The sequence below is a fragment of the Macaca fascicularis genome, chromosome X (genome assembly GCF_037993035.2).
Source record: "Macaca fascicularis isolate 582-1 chromosome X, T2T-MFA8v1.1".
In the NCBI taxonomy this organism is placed as follows: Eukaryota; Metazoa; Chordata; class Mammalia; order Primates; family Cercopithecidae; genus Macaca; species Macaca fascicularis.
Genome location: NC_088395.1, coordinates 92,392,734 through 92,415,455, shown reverse-complemented (window position 1 = coordinate 92,415,455; position 22,722 = coordinate 92,392,734).

Sequence of the window (22,722 nt, the reverse complement as noted above, 5' to 3'; positions counted from 1 at the left end):
GAATGTTCATGATCTGAATGGAAAGCTGAAAGAGAAAGGTCAAGACTTGAAGAGTCCATAGGAAGAAGCTGGGACACAAAAAAGTAATGCAGTAAGAGTAAGGCAGAAATTTACTGCCAAGAAGCAGAGTCCCATGTGTAGGATAGGTGGTGGTGCTTCTCTGCTCCCCTCACCCCTGCAACATGATGCTGACTTCCAAATTGTCAGGGAGACCCTTCGCCCTTGTGACCTTGGGACAACGCTGTTGGTGGAAATCTGAGAACTTCCCAAGGACAGAACACTGAATGGCCAGCTTGTGCTGGTGCACCTGCAACTCCCTTTAGGCCTGAACTGAGATGGCTGATGCCATACTGATTATGCACCTGTTGTGGGCCACTATTTTGCCCAGGGAACCTTGACCCTTTTGTTGCCAAATTACCTGATCTCTCACAAACATACCCAAGAACCTCTTGTGACTTTGGCAACCACAAGAGACCAGTGGTCCCTGGGGAACTGCAGGGTCCCTGGAAATCTAGCCCTGGTGCAGATCACCCCTGGGAGAAGGGGAAGCACAGCTTTCCAAGGCCCCTGTTGAGACAAAGAAAATGTAGGTACAGTACCAATTGCTAAAGGGCGTGGCACCAGTGGCCAGGCATAGACATTGAAAGGGTGTCATCTCTCACTCCCCCATCTACCATTGTGGATACAGCAGAGGCTTTCCCCAATGGGGACTGTTGTGAATGCACTTGGAGAGAGCCTTTCCAGCATTTTTGTAGTAGCTGCACCACTGTGAAAAGTGAGCTCGTGACTCTCAGTCTTACATTAAAACTGGGGCCCATTTCCTGCTCCTTATATAGAGTGGCAGTGTCCTGACAATGAAGGGAAACACAAGCCATAAGGCTCTCTGCTCTAAACTGGGAGAAAAGGTTTTGCTCTAAGTCCATTTTGGTGGTTGCTGCCAGAGGGACGTTTCTGCAAGCTTCTGTTGCACCAGGAGCCAAAAGACAATGTCTTTATGAACTGAAGTTTATCAGCGCTGAGACAGAAGCATGATAGGGAAGTTGACCACATTCCTGACTGCAGAGGACAAGGAGCTGGTGCAGCCTCCATCCCCACATCAGAGACCTCAGTGAACCCCAACATTATTGTCGCCACCACCCCATCATCAACAATTGGTTGACTCGCCTCATTTCTGTGCTACCTGAGGGCAATCCAGTTCTTACCCTTAAGTGCTACCTACTGGACTGGAGACTGAACTGTACCTGCAAATAAAAAAACCTGCCGTTAGAAAGGCAAGGTGCTAGAGCATGAGATAACCTTACTGAGACCTTCACACTCCCAGCCCTGTAGATGATAGTGTGTTGGTTCATATACTCAGCACAATGCAACAACAAGCAGCATTTGAGAAAGCCACCACACAAGAGCAGTCCATAACCACAGAACCAACGTTGGCCCTCTGAAAACACCAAGAAAGGAAGCTGAACAATCATACACCACGTACACCACAGTCAAACCCTCAAGGAAAACAGGAATAGAAAATTTAAGTCTCATCCAAATGATAGAAAATTCAAATATGGCCGGCACGGTGGCTCACACCTGTAATTCCAGCACTTTGGGAGGCCGAGGTGGGTGGATCACGAAGTCAAGAGATCAAGACCATCCTGGCCAACATGGCGAAACCTTGTCTCTACTAAAAATACAAAAATTAGCTGGACATGGTGGTGCACAGCTGTAGTCCCAGCTATTTGGGAAGCTGAGGCAGAAGAATTGCTTGAACACGGGAGGTGGAGGTTGCAGTGAGCCAAGATTGCCCCACTGCGCTCTAGCCTGGTGACAGAGTGATACTCCATCTCAAACAAACAAACAAACAAAAGTTCAAATATAAGAAGTGACAGCTCCTTCATATGAAAAAGAATCAGGGCAAAACCTCTGGCAGTACAAAAAGAGTGTTTTGACACCTCCAAAGGATCACACTAGCTTTCTAGCAATGGATCCTAACCAAAGTGAAAATTCTGAAATGACAGATAAAGAATCAAAGTATTGACGGCAAGGATGTTCGATGAGATCCCAGAAAAAGTTGAAAACCATGCAAAGAAACCAGAAAAACAATTCAGTGTATAAAATAGGAGATAGCTATATTAAAAAAAAAAAAAAAAAAAAAAAAAAAACAACAACAAAAACAACAACAACAAAAACTTCTGGAAATGTAAACTTCACTAAAGGGATTTCAAAATTATTTCTTCTTCTTGGTCTACTCTAGTGGTAAAGCTTTTAATTTTTCTAAGAAGAAAGAATATAAGAGCTTGAAGACTAGTCTTTTTTTTTTTCTTTTTTATTATACTTTAAGTTCTAGGGTACATGTGCACAACGTGCAGGTTTGTTGCATATGTATACATACGCCATGTTGGTGTGCTGCACCCATTAACTCATCATTTACGTTAAGTATATCTCCTAATGCTACCTTGCCCCCTCCCCCCCACCCCACAACAGGCCCCAGTGTATCATGTTCCCCTTCCTGTGTCCAAGTGTTCTCATTGTTCAGTTCCCACCTATGAGTGAGAACATGCGGTGTTTGGTTTCTGTTCTTGCGATAGTTTGCTGAGAATGATGGTTTCCAGCTGTATCCATGTCCCTACAAAGGACATGAACTCATCCTTTTTTATGGCTGCATAGTATTCCATGGTGTATATGTGCCACATTTTATTAATCCAGTCTGTCACTGATGGACATTTGGGTTGATTCCAAGTCTTTGCTATTGTGAATAGTGCCGCAATAAACATACGTGTGCATGTGGAAGACTAGTCTTTTGAATTAACCCAGTCAAACAAAAATAAAGAATTATTAAAAATGAACAAAACCTTTGAGAAATAGGGGATTATGATTTATAGATATTCCTGAAATAAGAGAAGAAAAAAGTGATCAATCTGGAAAACATATGTGGGGGAATAATTCAGGAAAATTTTCCTAATCTTGCTAGAGAGACCAAAGAAATCTGCATCCACATAAAAGAAATTCAGAGAACACCTACAAGGCACTACATAAGATGAACATCACCAAGACATATACTCATGAGTCTATCCAAGGTCAACACTAAAGAAAAAATCTTAAAGGCAGCTAAATAAATGGGCCAAATTATCAATAAGGTAAAACCTATTAGACTAACAGCAGACACCTCAGCAGAAATCTTACAAGCCAGAAAAGATTGCGAGCCTATTTTCAGTTTTCCAAAGCAAAAAATCAACCAGCTAAGAATTTTACATTCAACCAAACTAAGCTTGATAAACAAAGTAGTCTTTCCAGACAAGCAAATGCTAAGAGAATTTGTCATCACTATACCAGTCCTACGAGAAATAATCAAAGAAGTTATAAAGATAGAAACATAAAAACCCTAGAGGAAAACCTAGGTAGTACCATTCAGGACATAGGCATGGGCAAAGACTTCATGTCTAAAACACCAAAAGCAACGGCAGCAAAAGCCAAAATTGACAAATGGGATCTCATTAAACTAAAGAGCTTCTGCACAGCAAAAGAAACTACCATCAGAGTGAACAGGCAACCTACAGAATGGGAGAAAATTTTTGCAATCTACTCATCTGACAAAGGGCTAATATCCAGAACCTACAAAGAACTCAAACAAATTTACAAGAAAAAAACAAACAACCCCATCAAAAAGTGGGCAAAGGATATGAACAGACATTTCTCAAAAGAAGACATTCATACAGCCAACAGACACATGAAAAAATGCTCATCATCACTGGCCATCAGAGAAATGCAAATCAAAACCACAATGAGATACCATCTCACACCAGTTAGAATGGCGATCATTAAAAAGTCAGGAAACAACAGGTGTTGGAGAGGATGTAGAGAAATAGGAACACTTTTACACTGTTGGTGGGATTGTAAACTAGTTCAACCATTATGGAAAACAGTATGGTGATTCCTCAAGGATCTAGAGCTAGATGTACCATATGACCCAGCCATCCCATTACTGGGTATATACCCAAAGGATTATAAATCATGCTGCTATAAAGACACATGCACACGTATGTTTATTGCGGCACTATTCACAATAGCAAAGACTTGGAATCAACCCAAATGTCCATCAGTGACAGACTGGATTAAGAAAATGTGGCACATATACACCATGGAATACTATGCAGCCATAAAAAAGGATGAGTTTGAGTCCTTTGTAGGGACTTGGATGCAGCTGGAAACCATCATTCTTAGCAAACTATCACAAGAACAGAAAACCAAACACCGCATGTTCTCACTCATAGGTGGGAACTGAACAATGAGATCACTTGGACTCGGGAAGGGGAACATCACACACCGGGGCCTATCATGGGGAGGGGGGAGGGGGGAGGGATTGCATTGGGAGTTATACCTGATGTAAATGACGAGTTGATGGGTGCTGACGAGTTGATGGGTGCAGCACAGCAACATGGCACAAGTATACATATGTAACAAACCTGCACGTTATGCACATGTACCCTAGAACTTAAAGTATAATAATAATAAGTAATAATAATAAAAAAGATAGAAACAAAAGGGTGACACTTGCTACCATAAAAGTTCACATAAATATAAAGTGTTTAGGTCCTATAAAGCAAGCACAATTGAGAATACAAAGCAAGTAGCTCGCAATACTATGACAGGAAAAAAAAAAAAAACAACAACCCTCACATATCAATATTAACCTTGAATACAAACTGCCTAAATGCTCCAGTTAAAAATGCAGGTTGGCAAATTGGATGATAAAACAAGACCATCTACTGCCTACGAGAAACCCACCTAATGTGTAAAAACAACCAGAAACTCAAAGTAAAAGGACACAAAAGAATATTTCATCAAATAAAAAATAAAATGGAACACAGGTTACTATTCTTATATCAGATAAAGCAGACTTTAAATCAAAAACAGTAAAAAAAAAAAAAAAAAAAAAGACAAAGAAGGGCCTTATATAATGATAAAGAGTTTAATTCCACAAGGTGGCTTTATATATATATATATATATGTAACACCAGAGCATTCATATTTATAAAACAAATATTACTAGATGTAAGAAAGTAGATAGCAGCCATAAAGCAATAGTAGGAAATTTCAGTACTCCACTGACAGCATGGACATATCATCAAGGGAGAAAACTAACAAACTCTGGACTTAAGTGGGGCTCTTGACTGAATGGAGCTAATAGACATATACAGAACATACCACTCAACAAAGACAGAATATACATTTTTCTCATTTGCTTATGTAACATTCTCTAAAATTGACCATATAATTTGCCATAAAGCAAGTCTCAACAAATTCAAAAAAATCAAAGTCATATCAAGTGTCTTCTTAGACCACAGTGGAATAAAATTAGAAATCAATAGCAAGAGGAACTCTCAAAAGCACACAAAGATACAGAAACCTCCCAATGTGAGATCCAGCCACATTGTAGTTGCATTTGACTGGACAACCAGGTCTAAACCTCTCTGAAATGGAGCTCCCAGAGGCAGAAGCAGGACCAGGTTGCCATCTTTGCTGTTCCACAGTCTTCACTGGTGATACCTCCAGGTACTGGAAAATCCAAGGCAACTAAGGATTGGAATGGGCCCCTAGTATACCACAGCAGCCTTATGGAAAAGTGACCAGACTGTTATGTGGGTGCCCATTCCCAAATCTTCTCACTGAGAAGGTTCTCCAGGCCTGGGTCTCCAGCCACCTTCCACCAGAGCTATTGAGCCACTAAAAACTCAGCAACCTCCTGGACAGAGCTTCCAGGGGCAACTGAAAGCCTCTCTGTTACTGCCTCTGCAGTGGAAGGAACTGCCCTTGCTACCATCAGACTAATGAAGAAGCAAATACCCTAAATGCTTTACCCACACCTCCAGAAAGTTGAAGTTGACCCAAGGAGAAGAGGCCAATCCATCTCCCACAGGTCCCACACAGTCCACACTGCTTGTCACCAGACAGAGAAACCCTGGCTTAGGCCCAAAGCACAGGACACCTATCTTGGGTTGATTGCACTGAGCAATTGCTGACCTGCATCTGTCTTGGGAGGAGACTGCAGGAGACAAGCAAAATGTCCTTGGCCAAAACCAATGTTAAGGTCCCTTTCTCTGCACCTGTAAGCTGGGGAAGGAATAAAAACACTGAGATCTCCCCAGAGCTGCAGTAGGCAGCTCTGGAGTGCCAAGTCACAATCTCCAGCCAGTACTGAAGAGGGAGAGAAACCCACACACTTTCAGAGCATTGAGAGAAAACATAGCTCTGGTGGAAGGTGGCTCCCCTAGGGGAGCCACACAACCAAGCAAGAATCTACCAACTAACCAATAAGCTGAAATGCTACCTACTGAATCATACCCCAAAACTTTAACACTAAAAATATCTCACTAACATTCTCCCCTCTGAAACCAGAGACAAGAAGTAAGCTTCAAATAAAGACCCAGCACTAAGCCTTGTCCCAGTGAAAACATCCAGAAAATAAATCTATTAACTGTACTCAATCTACATGGCAGTTAAAGGAATGCCCACATGCAGAGATGAGAAAGAACTATAGTAACTTAAATGGCCACAGTGTCATATGTCCTTTGAACAACAGCACCAGTTCTCCAACAAGAGTTCTTAACCAGACCAAACTGGCTGGAATGGCAGAAATAGAATTAAAAATATGAATAGGAATGAAGATCATCAAGATTCAGGACGATGAGAAAACCAAATCCAAGGAAAATAAGGATCACAATAAAGCAATACAGGAGTTGAAGATGAAATAGCCAGTATAAAAAAGAATTTAACAAATCTGACAGAATTGAATAGCACAATAGAAGAATTTCACAATGCAATCACAGGTATTAACAAAAGAATAGACCAAGCTTAGGAAAGAATCTCAGAACTTGAGGGCTAGTTCTCTGAAGTAAGACAGACAAAAACAAAGAAAAAAAATAAAAAGGAATAAACAAAACCTCCAAGATGTATGGGATTATGTAAAGAGGCCAAATATATGAATCATTGACATCCCTGAAAGAGAGGGGAGAAAGCAAACAATTTGGAAAACATATTTCAGCATATTGTCCATGAAAACTTCCCCAACCTTGCTAGAGAAGCCAACAGTCAAATTCAGGACATACAGACATCTCTTGCAAGATTCTACACAAGATCATCCCCAAGACACATAATTACCAGCTTTTCCAAGGTTGAAATGAAAGAAAGAATGTTAAAGGCAGCTAGAGAGAAAGGACAGGTCACCTACAGAGGGAACATCATCAGGCTGACAGTGAACCTCTTAGCTAAAACCCTACAAGCCACAAGAGACTGGAGGCCTATATTAAACATTCTTAAAGAAAATAGAATTCAACCAAGAATTTCATATCCAGCCAAACTAACCTTCCTAAGCAAAGGAGAAATAACACCCTTCTAGATAATCAAATTTTGAGGGAGTTTCTTACCATCAGACTTGCCATACAAAAGATCTTGAAAGAAGCACTAAATATATAAAGGAAAGACCGCTACCAGTTAATACAAAAACACACTCAAACACACAGACCAGTGTCACTATACAGCAACCACACAAACCACACAAACCAACACAATAACCAGCTAACAGCACAATGACAGGATCAAATCCACAGGTATCAATAATAGCCTTGAATTTAAACAGGCTAAAGGTCCCACTTTTTTCTTTTTCTTTTTCTTTTTTTTGGAGACAGGGTCTAACTCTGTTACTGAGGCTGGAATGCAGTGTGTGATCTCAGCTCACCCCAACTTCTGTCTCCCAGGCTCAAGCCATCCTCCAACCTCAGCCTCCTGAGTAATTGGGACTACAGGCATGAACCACCACCATGCCTGGCTAATTTTTGTATTTTTTGTAGAGATGGGGTTATGCCATGTTGCTCAGGCTGGTCTCAAACTCCCGAGCTCAAGAAATCCACCCCGCCTCGGCCTCCCAAAGTGCTGAGATTATATGTGTAAGCCACTGCATCTGGTCTAAATGTTCCACTTAAAAGGCACAGAGTGGCAAGCTGGATAAACAAGCAAGACCCAATGGTATGCTGCCTTCAATAGAACCTTCTTACACAGAATGAAATCCATGGGCTCAAAATAAAGGAATGGAGGAAAATCTATGAAGCAAATGAAAAAAGGAAAGCAGCAGGGGTTGCAATTCTAGTTTCAGACAAAATAGTCTTTAAACCAACTAAGATCAAGAAGAAAAAGAAGAACATTACATAATGGTAAAGGATTCAATTCAACAAGAAGCTCTAACTATTTTAAATATATATGCACCCAGCACAGGAGCATCCAGACTTATACAGCGAGTTCTTGGAGACCCACAAAGAGACACAGGCACCCACACAGTAATAGTGGGAGACTTCAACACTCCACTGACAGTATTAGACAGATCATTGAGGCAGAAAATTAACAAAAATAATCAGGACCTGAACTCAACATTGGACCATATGAATTTGATAAATTTCTAGGAACTCTCCACACAAAACAACAGAATTTACATTTTTCACATTGCCACATGGTACATACTCTAAAATTGAGCACATATTTGGATATATAGCAATCCTCAGCAAATGCAAAAAAACTGAAATTATACCAAGCATACTCTCAGACCAACATGCAATAAAAATAGAAGTCAAGACTAAGAAATTCACCCAAAACTATGCAATTAAATGGAAATTAAACAACATGCTCCTAAATGACTTTTGGGTAAATAATGACATTAAGGCAGAAATCAGGAAGTTCTTTGAAACTAATGAGAACAAAGACACAACATACCAGTATCTCTTAGACACACTTATGGCAGTGTTAGCAGGGGACTTCCTAGCACTAAATGATCACATTAAAAAGTTAGAAAGATCTCAAATTAACAACCTAATTTCACAACTGAATGAATTAGAGAAGCAAGAACAAATCAACCCCAATGCTAGCCAAAGACAAGAAACCACCAAAATCAGAGCTGAACTGAAGGAAATCAAGACACAAAACAACATTCAAAAGATCAATGAAACCAGGAGTTGTTTTTTAGAAGAAATTAATAAGATAGGTATATCCCTAGCTAGACTAATAAAGAAGAAAAGAGAGAAGATGCAAATAAACACAATTATAATTGAGGAAGGGAATGGTGCCACTGACTCCACAGAAATAAAAATAACCACCAGAAACTACTATGAACAACTTTATGCACATAAACTAGAAAACCAAGAAGATGGATAGATTCCTGGCACATACAACCTCCCAGGACTGAACCAGGAAGAAAATGATTCCCCAAACAGATTAATAATGAGCTCCAAAATTGAACCAGTAGTAAATAGCCTTCCAATCAACAAAATGCCCAAGAGCAGATGGACTCACAGCCAAATTCTACCAGATGTACAAAGAAGAGTTGAATTCATTCCTACTAAAACTATTCCAAAAAAATTGAGAAGGAGGGACTCCTCCCCAACTCATTCTATGAGGCCAGCATCATCCTGATACCAAAACCTGTCAGAGAGATGCAAAAAAGCAAAACAAAGCAAAACAAAACAAAAAAACTTTAGGCCAATATCCTTGATGAATATTGATGCAAAAATCCTCAATAAAATACTTGCAAGCTGAATCCAGCAGCACATCAAAAATCAAAAAGCTTATCCACCAAGATCAAGTAGGCTTCATCCCCAAGATGCAGAGTTGGTTCAGCATACGCAAATCAATAAATGTGATTCATCACATACACAGCACTAAAGACAAGCACTATATGATTATCTCAATAGAGGCAGAAAAAGCTTTCAATAAAATTCAACACCCCTTCATGTTAAAAACTCTCAATAAACTGGATATTGAAAAAAAAATTTCAAAATAATAAGAGGCATTTATGACACTCCCACAGCCAACATCATACTGAATGGGAAAAAGCTGGAAGCATTCCCCTTGAAAACTGGTAAAACACAAGTTTGCCTTCTCTTACCACTCCTATTCAACATAGTATTGGAAGTCCTAGCTAAGCAAGCAAGAGAAAGAAATAAAGATTATCCAAATAGGAAGAGAGGAAGTCAAATTATCTGTTTGCAGATGACATGATTCTATATCTCAAAATCTTATAGTCTTGGCCCAAAAGCTCCATTAGCTGGTAAGCAACTTCAGCAAAGTTTCAGGACACAACATCAATGTGTAAAAGTTCATAGCATTCCTATGCATCAATAGCAGTCAAGCCAAAAATCAAATCAGAAAGGCAATCCCATTCGCAATTGCCACAAAGATGAATAAAATACCTAGGAATACAGCTAACCAGGGAGATAACATATCTCTACAATGAGAATTACAAAACACTACTCAAAGAAATCAGGAAAGACACAAATACATTGAAAAATATTCCATGCTCACGGATAGAAATAATCAGTATTATTAAAATGGCCACACTCCCCAAGCAATTGACAGATTCAATGCTATTCCTATTAAATTATCAGTGACATTCTTCACAGAAGTAGAATAAACTACTTAAAAATCCAAATGGAACCAAAAAGGAACCTGAATAGTTAAGACAATGTTAAGCAAAAAGAATAGAGCTAGAGCCATTGTTACCCAACTTCAAGCTATACTACAGGGCTACAGAAACCGAAACGTCATGCCATTGCTACAAAAACAGGCACATAGGCCAATGGAACAGAATACAGAGCCCAAAAGTAAGGCTGCACACCTATAACCCCGTGATCTTCGACAAAGCTGACAAAAAAAGCAATGGGGAAAGGACTCTTTATTCAATAAATGGTGGTGGGATAACTGTCTAGCCATATGAAGAAGATTAAAGCTGAACTCCTCCCTTACAACATATAAAATATCAACTCAAGATAAACACTTAAATGTAACACCCAAAACTATAAAAACTCTGGAAAACGATCTAGGCAATACCATTCTGAACATGGAAACAGGCAAATATATGACAAAGGCACCAAAACCAATAATAACAAAGGCAATAATTGACAAGTAGAATCTAATTAAATTTAGGAGTTTCTGTGCAGAAAAGGAAACCTGCAGAATGGCAGAACATTTTTTCAAATTATGCATTTGACAAAAGTTTAATATCTAGAATCTATAAAGAACTTCAACAAATTCACAAGAGAAAAACAACCCCATTAAAAATTGAGGCATGAACAGACTTTTTAAAAGAAGGCATAAATGTGGCAAACAAGCATATAAAAAAAAAAGCTCAACATCACTGATTGTTAGAAAACCGCAAATCAAAACCATGATGAGATACCATCTCACACCAGTCAGAAGGGCTATTGTTAAAACGTGAAAAAATAACAGATACTGGCAAGTTTTCACAGAAAAGGGAACACTTGTACACAGTTGGTGGGAGTGTAAATTAGTTTAACCATTGTGGAAAGCAGTATGGTGATTCCTCAAAGAGCTAAAAGCAAGCCTACCATTCCACCCAGCAATCCCAGTATTGTGTATATACCCAGAGAAATATAATTATTCCACCATAAAGACACATGCATGTGTATGTTCATTACAGCACTATTCACAATAGCAAAGATAATGAATCAACCTAAATGCCCATCATTGGCAGATTGGATAAAGAAAATGTAGCACATTTACCTATGGAATACTAGGCAGTCATAAAAAATAGTGAGATCATGTCTTTTTCAGGAACGTGGATGCAGCTGGAGGCTATTATCCTTCTCAAACAAACACAGGGACAGAAAATCAAATACCACATGTTTTTACTTGTAGGTGGGAGCTAAATGATAAGAACCTATGAACACAAAGAAGGCAACAACAGATACTGGCATCTACTTGAGGATGGAGGTCAGAAGGAGGGAGAGAAAAAGAAAAGAAAAGATAACTACTGGGTGCAGGGCTTAATTCCTGGGTGATGAAATAATCTGTACAATAAACCCCTATGACATCAGTTTACCTATGTATCAAATCTTCACATGTACCCTCAAACCCAAAAAGTTAAAAGAAGGAATAAAAGAAAAGATTCAAATAAACATAATCAGAAATGATAAAGGCAACATTACAACTGATACCACAGAAACACAACAGATCATCAAAGATTACTAAGAACATCTCTGTGTGCACAGCCAGAAAATCTAGAGTAAATGGATAAATTCCTGGAAATATACAACCTCCCAAGATTGAACCAGAGCAAAATAAAAATACCAAACAGAGCAATAACAAGTAATGAAATTGAATCAGCAACGAAAAAAAATACCAACAAATAAAAGCTCAGGACCAGATAGATTCCCAGCTGAATTTTACCAAACACAGAAAGAAGAGCTGGTACCAACCTTACTGAAACTATTCCAAAAAAAAAAAAAAAAAAAAAAAAAAAAATGAGGAGGAGAGATTCCTCCCTAACTTATTATATAAAACCAGTAGCATCTTCATACTAAAATCTGACAAGGACACAACAAACAAAGAAAACTGGAGGCCAATATCCCGATAAACATACACACACAAGTTTTCAGCAAAATAAAAGCAGTCCAAATCCAACAGCACATCAAAAAGATGATCATGATCAAGTGGATTTTTGATCATGATCAAGTGGGTTTTATTCCAGGGATGCAAGGATGGTTCAACATATGCAAATCCATAAATGTGATTCACTACATAAAGAGAAGCAAAGAGAAAAACCATATGATCATCTCAATAGATGCAGAAAAAGGATTTGATAAAATCCAACATCCCTTCATTATAAAAACAATCAACGAACTATGCATAGAAATAACATACCTCAAAAATAATGAGTCATATATGACACACTCACAGAAAAGATCATAATGAATGGGGAAAAGTTGAACACACTTTCCCTGAGAACTGAAAGAAGGCAAAGCTCTTCTTTCTCACCACTCCTAGTACTAGTAGTCCTAGTGCGAGTAAACAGGCAAAAGAAACAAACCAAATGATTCTAAATAGAAAAAGAGGAAGTCAAACTATCTGTGAACACTGATAACATAATCTTATACCTAGAAAACCTTAATGATTCCTCCAAAAGACCCTTAGACTTGACAAATGACTTTGGTAAAGTTTCAGGATACAAAATTAGTATACAAAAAGCAATAGCACTTCTATACCTCAACAATATAAAAGCTGAGAACAAAATCAAGAACTCAGTTCCATTTACAATAGCTAAAAAATAACTGGGAATACATTTAATGAAAAAGTTGATAGACTTCTACAAGGAGAACCTTAAAACATTGATAAAATGAATTGTAGGTTAAACAAACAAATGGAAAAACATTTTATACTCATGGTTAGGGGGAGGCAATACTGGTAAGATAACTGTACTGTCCAAAGCAATCTACAGACTCAATGCTATTCCTGTCAAATTACCAATGTCATTTTCACAGAATTAGAAAAAGCACCACAAAATTCACATGGAACCAAAGAAGATCCCAAATAGCCATATATAGCAATCTTTAGCAAAAAAAAAAAAAAAAAAAAAAAAAAAAGCTGGAAGCATCACATTACTTGACTTCAAATTATACTATAAGGTTATAGTAACCCAAACAGCATGTTACTGGTATAAAAATAGACACATAGGTCAGTAAGACAGGTTAGAAAACCTAGAAATAAAACAACATACCTATAGCCATATGATCTTTGAAAAAATCAACAACAATAAACAATGGGGCAGGACACCGTCTTAAATAAATGGTGCTGGAAAAACTGGCCAGCCTTATGCAAAAGAATGAAACTGAACCCTTATCTCTCACCATATACAAAAGTGGACACAAGATGGATTAAAGATTTAAATGTAAGACCTAAAACTATAAAATTACTAGAAGAAAATATACAAAAAACTATTCTGGCCATTGGCCTAGGCAGAGAATTTATGAAGACCTCAAAAGCAAATGCAAGAAAAAGTAGACAAATGTAACTTAGTTAAACTAAAGAGCTTCTCCATAGCAAAAGAAACAATGAACACAGTAAACAGACAATGTACACAATGGAGAAAATACTTGCAAACTATGCATCAGAAAAAGGACCAATATCCAGAATCTATAAGCAATTCAAACAAATCAACAACAAAATACCAAATAATCCAATTAAAAAGTGGGCAAAGGATATGAAGAAATATTTTTCAAAAGAAGATATACAAGTGATCAAAAACGTATGAAAAAAATGGTCTTCATCAGTAGTCATCAGAGAAATTCACATTAAAATCACAATGAGATACCACTCATGCCAGTCAGAATGGCTATTATTAAAAAGTCCATAAACAACATATTTTGGTGAGGATGTGGAGAAAAGGGGAGAAACGGGAACACTTATATACTTTCAGTGGGACTGTAAATTAGTACAACATTTATGGAAAACATTATGGAGATTTCTCTAGGACTAAAAATGGAACTACCATTTAATCCAATAATCTCACTGATGGGTATCTACCCAAAGGGAAATAAATCATTATATCAAAAAGATGTCTGCACTCATGCGTTTATCTCAGTATTGTTTACAATAGCCAAGAATAGGAAATCAACCCACGTGTCCATCAACAGATAATTGGATAAAGAAAATATGGTATATTATAGAATACTACACAGCCATAAAAACAATGAAATCATGTCTTTTGCAGCAACATGGTTGAAAATGGAAGCCATTACCCTCAATGAAATAACTCAGAAAAAGAAAGTCAAGTACCACATGTTGTCACTTGTAAGTGGGAGCTAAACAATGGGTACACATTAACACACAGAGTGGAATAATAGGCATTTAAAACTATGAAAAGTAGTAAGGTGGGAGTGGGTAAAGGTTGAAAAATTACCTATTGGATACAGTGTTTACTATTTGGGGAAAGGATACACTAAAAGCCCGGACTTCAGTACTATGCAATATATGCATGGAGGAAATCTGCATTTGTACCTCCTAAATATATTTTAAAACAACACAGAACAAAACTAAGCAGCATCTATTAAACTACTGCCACTTCAGGCAATATGGTTTTCACATGCGGAGATGAATGCTCATAGTTGCTAAATGCTCTGGCTTTGTAAGGGTAGCTAGACATTCAAATTTTAATATGAACTCTCCCGAGTTTTAACTGTTGGCAAGTAATTCAGTTTTAAAAATTACAAAACACTGTATGGGCCAACAAAACACACCCATGAACTGCAGGCAGATTATGGGACTCTCCTTTGCCACTTCTATTAAAAAAAATGCTTACGTATCTCAGAATACAATTAGCTTCAATTTACAGAGTTCACAAAATTATAAATCTTAAATCAATTGCTTAGGCAACACAAGAAATCAGTATCCCAGTTCACTTAAAAGCATACCTTTTGTTTTTCATCTTTTGTTTAACCTGCTTCTTATCTGAGTGTACCTTGTCTTTATGCAGTTGTTTCTTCAAGCAGTTGGGTTGGGTTTTATTAGATATATTTTAAGAAGGAAATTTTATGTTACAATTTTTTTTGTTGGCCCTCTTGTAAATATAGTGGTCTTATAATGTAACAGTATTTAATCGTAAAATGTTATGGAAATACCAATGTAGTAATATGCTTATTGATGTGGGCAACCATTAAAATTATATTTGTGTATTAAAAAGCTTTCATATTAAGAAAAATCTGAAATTTCTATTTTTCCATTAATTTTTTGAACAAATACGAATTTTTCAGATAATGTAAATAAGATATTTTTCTGTATTTTAATTATTTTTTTCAATTTTTCTTTTAGATACAGGAAGTATTATGCACAGATTTGTTACATGGGAATATTGCATGTTGCTGAGGTTTGGAGTACAGATCCCATTAACTAGGTAGTGAGCATAGTACCTCATAGGTAGGTTTTTAGCACACCCCTTCCCTCTACACTCTAGTAGTTCACAGTGTCTAATATTAACATATTTATGTCCATGTGTACTCAGGAATTAGCTCTCGCTCATAAGTAAAAACATGCAGTATTTGGTTTTCTGTTCCTGTGTTAATTTGCTTAGGGTTATAGCCTCAAGCTCCATCCATGTTGCTGTAGAGGACATAATCCCATTTTTTTTATTGTCATGTAGTATTCCATGGTATATACGTGCCACATTTTCTTTATCCAGTCTACTGTTGACGGACATTTAGGTTGATTCCATGTATTTGTTATTGTGAATAGCGCTGTGATGAAAATACACATGCATGTGTATTTTTGGTAGAATGATACATTTTTTTGGGGTATTTACCCAGTAATGGGATTGCTAGGTTGAATGGTACTTCTGTTTTTTTTTTTTTTTTTTTTTTTAAACAGAGTCTCACTCCCATTACCCAGGCTGGAATGCAGTGTTGTGCTTGTGGCTCATTGAAGCTCAAGTGATCCTCCCACCTTGGCCTTTCAAGTAGCTGTGATTACAGGTACGCACCACCATTCCTGGCTAATTTTTTGTATTTTTAGTAGAGACGAGGTTTTGTCATGGTATCCAGGCTGTTCTCAAACTCCTGGGCTCAAGCTATCCACCTACTTTCAGCCTCCCAACGTGCTAGGATTATAGGTGTGAGCCACCACACTTGGCCTGTTTTAAGTTCTTTGAGAAATCAGACACACAGAAATCTCCTGAGTGCTTTCCACAGTTGCTTGACTAATTTACATTTCCACCAACAGTGTGTAAGTGTTCCATTTTCTCTGTAGTCTCACAAACATCTCTTGTTTTTTGACTTTTTAGTGATGCCCATTCTGACCAGTATGAAACGGTATCTCATTATGGCTCTGATTTGCATTTCTCTAATAATTAGGAATGTGGAGCGTTTTTTATATGTTTGTTGACTGGTTGCATGTCTTCTTTTGAGATGTATATGTTCATAATAGGTTTGTTTTGTTGTTGTTGATTTGTTTAAGTTCCCCATAGATCCTGCATATTAGGCCTTTGTCAGATGCATAGTTTGCGAATGTCTTCTCCCACTCTGTAGATTGTCTGTTTGCTCTGTTGATAGTTTCCTTTGCTGTGTAGAAGCTCTTTAGTTTAATTAGGTCCCATTTGTCTATTTTTGTTTTTGTTGCAATTGCTTTTGGGGGCTTAGCCAAAAATCTTTACCAAGACCAATGTCCAGAAGAGAATTTCCTAGGTTATCTTTCGGGATTTTTATAGTTTGAGGTCTTATATTTAAATCTTTAATCGATCTTGAGGTAATTTTAATATATGAAAAACGTAAGCGTCCACCTTCAATCTGCATGTGGTTGGCCAGTTATCTCAGCACCATTTATTGAATAGAGTCCTTTCCCCATTCCTTGCTTTTGTTGCACGTGGCAAAGATCAAATGGTGATAGATGTGTGGCTTTATTTCTGAGTTTTCTATTCTGTTACGTTGGTCTATGTGTCTATTTTTGTATCAGTACTAAACTGTTTTGGTTAACGTGGCTTTACAGTATAGTTTGAAGTCAGGTGGTGTGATGTCTCCAGCTTTATTCTTTTCGCTTAGGATTGCTTTGGATATCTGGGCCCTTTTTTATTTGTTTTATATGAATTTTGGAACAGTTTTTTTCTAGTTTTGAGAATTACTTTGGTAGTTTGATAGGAATAGCATTGAATCTGTAGATTTCTTTGGGCAGTACGACCATTTTTATAATAAATTCTTCCAATTTATGAGCATGGAATGTTTTTCCATTTATTTGTGTCATCTCTGATTTACTTCAGCAGTGTTTTTTGGTTCTCCTTGAAGAGATCTTTCACCTCCTTGGTTAGCTGTATTCATGGGTATTTCATTTTTTTGTGGCTCTTGGAAGTGGGATTTTGCTCTTGATTTCACTCTTAGCATGGACATTGTTGCTGTACAGAAATGCTACTGATATTTGTACATTGATTTTGTATCCTGAAACTTTACTAACATCATTTATAAATTCTAGGAGCGTTTTGACAGAGCCTTTAGGGTTTTCTAGGTACAGAATCATATAATCAGTGTGGATTCTTCTTTTCCTATGTGGATGCCTTTTATTTCTTTCTCTTCCCCGATTGCTCTGGCTTGAAATTCCATTAATATGTTGAATAGGAGTGGTGACAGTGGGCGTACATGCTTGGATCCAGTTCTCTGGGGGAAGGCTTCCATCTTTTGCTCATTCAGTATGCTGTTGGCTGTGAGTCTGTCATATACTGCTCTTACTATTTTAAGGTATGTTCTATGCATAGTCTGTTGAAGATTTTTATCATGAAGGAACATTGGATTTTATCAAAAACTTGTTCTGCATTTATTGAGATAATCATATGGATTTTGCTTTTGGTTCTGAATGTTTATGTGATGAATCACATTTATTGATTTGCATATGTTGAACCAGCCTTGCATCCTTTGAATAAAGCCTATGTGATTGTGGTATTAACTTTTGGATGTGCTACTGGATTCAATTTTCTAGTATTTTGTTGAGGTTTCTTGCATCTATGTTCATGAAGGATATTGTCCTCTGGTTTTCTTTTTTTAATTGTGTCTCTGCCAGCTTTTGGTAGTAGACTGGCTTCATGGAATAAGTTAGAGAGAAGCCCTTCTTCCTCAAGTTGTTGGAATAGTTTCAGTAGGATTGGTATAACTTTTTTGTTTGTATATCTGGTATAATTCAGCTGGGACTCAATCTGGTTCAGGGATTTTTTTGGTTGGTAAGCTCTTTATCATTAATTCAACTTCAAAAGTTGAAATTTGTCTATTCACAAGTTCAATTTATTTGTGATTCAATCTTGCCCGGTTGTGTGTTTCTGGGAATTTATTCATTTCCTCTAGATTTTCTAATTTGTGTGCATAGAATTGTTTCTAGTAGTCTCTGAGGATCTTTCGTATTTTTGTGGGATCAGTTGTAATATTACCTTTGTCATTTCTGATTCTGCTTATTTGGATTTTCTGTTTCTTTTTCTTTGTTAAGCTAGCTAGGGGTCTATCAGTTTTTTTAAAAACCAACTCTTTGTTTTATTGATCTTCAGGATAAATGTTTACATCTCCATTTTATTAAGTTCTCTAATTTTCATTGTATCTTTTATTTTGCTAGCTTTGGGTTTGGTTTGTTCTTCTTTTCCTAGTTCCTTTAGGTGAAAAGTTAGATTGTAAATTTGAGATCTTTCTGACTTCTTGATGAAAGTGTTTAGGGGTATAAACTTTCCTCCTAACACAGCTTTGGCTGCATTCCAGATATTTTGGTAAGTTATGTCCCTATTTTCATTAATGTAATATAACTTTTTTTCTGCACTAATCTCAATGTTCACCAAGGAGTTATTCAGAAATAAGTTGTTTAATTTCCATGTATTTATGTAGTTTTGAGAGATGTTCTTGGTATTCATTTCTATTTTTATAGCACGGTGGTTCAAGAGTGTGCTTGGCATGATTTTAATTATTTTAAAGTTATTGAGACTTGTTTTATGGCCAAGCATGTGGTTGATCTTGGAGGATGTTCTGTGTGCAGATGAGAATAATGTATATTCTGTGGTTTTGGGGCAAAGTGTTCTATAGATTTCTATTAGGTCCAATTAGTCAAATGCTGAAGTTAGGTCCATCATTTCTTTATTAGTTTTTTTGCTTTGATGATCTAATACTGTCAGTAGCCTGTTGAAGTCTCCCATTATTATTGTGCGGTTGTCTAAGTCTTTTTGTAGGCCAATAAGTTGTTTTATGAATCTGGGTGCACCAGTGTGAGTTCATGAATCTTTAGAATAGTTATGGCTTCTTGTTGGATTGTACCTTTATCATTACGTAATGCCCTTCGTTGTCCTCATTTTTTATTGGCTTAAAGTCTCTTTTATCTGACATAAGAATAGTGACTCCTGCTCTTTTTTGTTTTTCATTTGCATGGTAGATCTTAATTCACCCTTTTACTTTGAGTGTGTGGGTGTTGTTACATGTGAGCTGGGTCCCTTGAAGACAACAGATGGTTCAGTCTTATCTTTTTGTCCAGCCTGAGCCTGTGTGTCTTTTACATGGGGTTGTTAGCCCATTTACAGTCAAGGTTAGTGTTGATATTTGAGATTTTTATCCTGTCATAGTGTTGTTAGCTGGTTGTTGTGTAGACTTAACTGCACTGTTGTTTTATAGTGTCAGTAGGCTATGTGCTTACGTGTATTTTTGTGGTAGCAGGTGTCATTCTTTTGCATCCATATTCAGCATTCCCTTAAGGACCTCTTGTGAGGCTGGTCTAATTGAAATGTATTCCCTCAATATTTGTCAGAGAATAATTTTATTTTTCCTTCACATATGAAGCTTAGTTTGACAGGATACAAAATGCTGGGTTGAAATATCTTTTTTATGGACACTGAAAATAGGCCCCCAATCTTTTCTGACTTCTAAGGTTTCTGCTGACAAGTCTGCTGTTATCCTGATGGAGTTCCTTCTCTAGGTGACCTTACCCTTCTGTCTAGCTGACTTTAAGATTTTTCTTTTGCATTGACCTTGGCGAATCTGATTACTACGTGCCTTGAGAATGATTGTCTTGTATAGTATCTGGCTGGGGTTCTCTGTATTCCTTTTATTTGCATATTTACCTCTCTAATGACATTAGGGAAATTTTCATGGATATATCCTCAAATATATTTTCCAAGTTGCTTATTCTCCCTTTCTCTCAGGGATGCTAATTAGTTGTAGATCAGCTCCCTTCATGGAATGCATATTTCTTGGAGGTTTTGTTCATTTTTCTTAATTCTTTTTTCTTTATTTTTGTCTGTGTTGTCTCAAAGAACCAGTCTTTTAGTTCTAAGATTCTTTCCTCAGCTTGGTTTATTCTGCTAACACTTCTGATTGCATTATAAAATTTTTATAGTCAATTTTTGAGCTCAGTAAGTAGTCTTTCTTAAAACGAACATTTAATCTTTTAGCTCTCGAATAATTTTACTAGATTGCTTGGCTTCCTGGGATTGAGTCTCAACTTTCTCCTAGATCTTGATGAGCTTCCTTGCCATACAGATTGTGAATTTCATTTCTGTCATTTCAGACAATTCACACTGATTAAGAATTATTGCTGGGGAAGCTGTGGGCTCATGTGGAGGTATGGGGACACTGACTCTTTGAATAGCTAGAGTTCTTGCACTGATTCTTTTTCATTTTAGAGGGCTGTTTTCTTTTATTTTTAGTTTTTTTGAGACGGAGTCTCACTCTGTCGCCCAGGCTGGAGTGCAGTGGCACAATCTCGGCTCACTGCAAGCTTTGCCTCCCGAGTTCACATCATTCTCCTGCCTCAGCCGCCCGAGTAGCTGGGACTACAGGAGCCCGCCACCACGCCCGGCTAATCTTTTTTTTTTTTTTTTTTTTTTTTGCATTTTTAGTAGAGACGGGATTTCACTGTGTTAGCCAGGATGATCTCGATCTACTGACCTCGTGATCTGCACGCCTCGGCCTCCCAAAGTGCTGGGATTACAGGCGTGAGCCACCGCGCCCGGCCTGAGGGCTGGTATTATTTTAATTTTGGTGTAAATTGAGTATATTCATTGGCTTTGTTTCTAGAAGTTTTCAGAAGATTAAGGTCTGTACAGGGTCTTTGTTGTTCAATGCTTGCTCTTGGTTTTGCAGGGGGCAGAATTAGTAATTATTGGAGTTGTAGTTTGGGCTGCAATCCAGTAGATGGCACTTGAGAGCAATGGACCGTAGACAAATTACTACAAGTGGTTCCTTTGTGTTTGCAGCTGTGTTCCCTTCCCCGGGCACTGGTCAGAAAGAGAAACCAGCCCTAATGTTTAGGCACCCCACCTGGGGTTCCCAGCTTCCTCTCTCTCCAACCTCAGCAACTGTGTCTTTTCTCCATCCACATTCAGCACTTTCTCTCCAAAGATCTCTTGGGATTGGGAGTGGCACTTCCCGACTGCATCTAATTGACCATCCTGTAATTGTGACACTGTGTCTACAAGAGATGCCAGCTTCCTGACTTTTATCGCATTTTGATTTCTTACTGAGCAGCAAAAGGCCAGGTTCTTCTCACACACTGCTTGGGGTAGCCACTGTCACACTCACCCTCCAGGAGCTCAGGACACTGCCTTTTTATTCATTAATTATTTCATACATTCTACTTTTATTTTAGATTCAAGGGATACATGTGTAAGTTTGCTACCTGGGCATGCTGCATGATGCTGATGTTTGGGGTGTGATTGATTCTATCACCCAAGTAGTGAGCACAGTAGCCGATAGTTTTTCAACCTTTGTCCCTCTCCCCACCTCCCTCCTCCGTTCCCAGTGTCTACTTATTGCCATCTTTATGTCCAAAAATACCCATTGTTTAGCTCCCACTTGCAAGTGAGAACATGTAGTATTTGGTTTTATGTTCCTGCATTAATTTGCTTAGAATAATGTCCTCCAGCTGCATCCATGTTTGGCAAAGGACATGATGATTTGGTCTTTTTTATGGCTGTGAAGTATTCCGTAGTATATATACCACATTTCCTTTATCCATTCCATGGTTGATGTGCACCTGGGTTGGTTCCATGTCTTTTCTACTGTGAATAGTTCTGTGATGGACATATGTGTGCATGTGTCTTTTTGGTAGACTTATTTTCTTTTGGACATATGCCCAGTAATGGGATTGCTGGGTTGAATGGTAATTCTGCTTTAAGTTCTTTGAGAAATCACCAGACTGCTTTCCACTGTGCTGAACTAATTTACATTAGAACCAACAGTGCATAAACATTCTCTTTTCTCTGAAGCCACACTAGCCTCTGTCATTATTTGACTTTTTAATAATACCCATTCTCACTGTTGTGAGATGGTATTTCATTTTGGTTTTGATTTGCATTTCTCTGATGATTAGTGATGATGAGTGTTTTTTCATGTGTCCATTGGCCACTTACATATATTCTTTTGAGAAATGTCTGTTCATGTCTTTTGTCTGTTTTTAAAAGGGTAA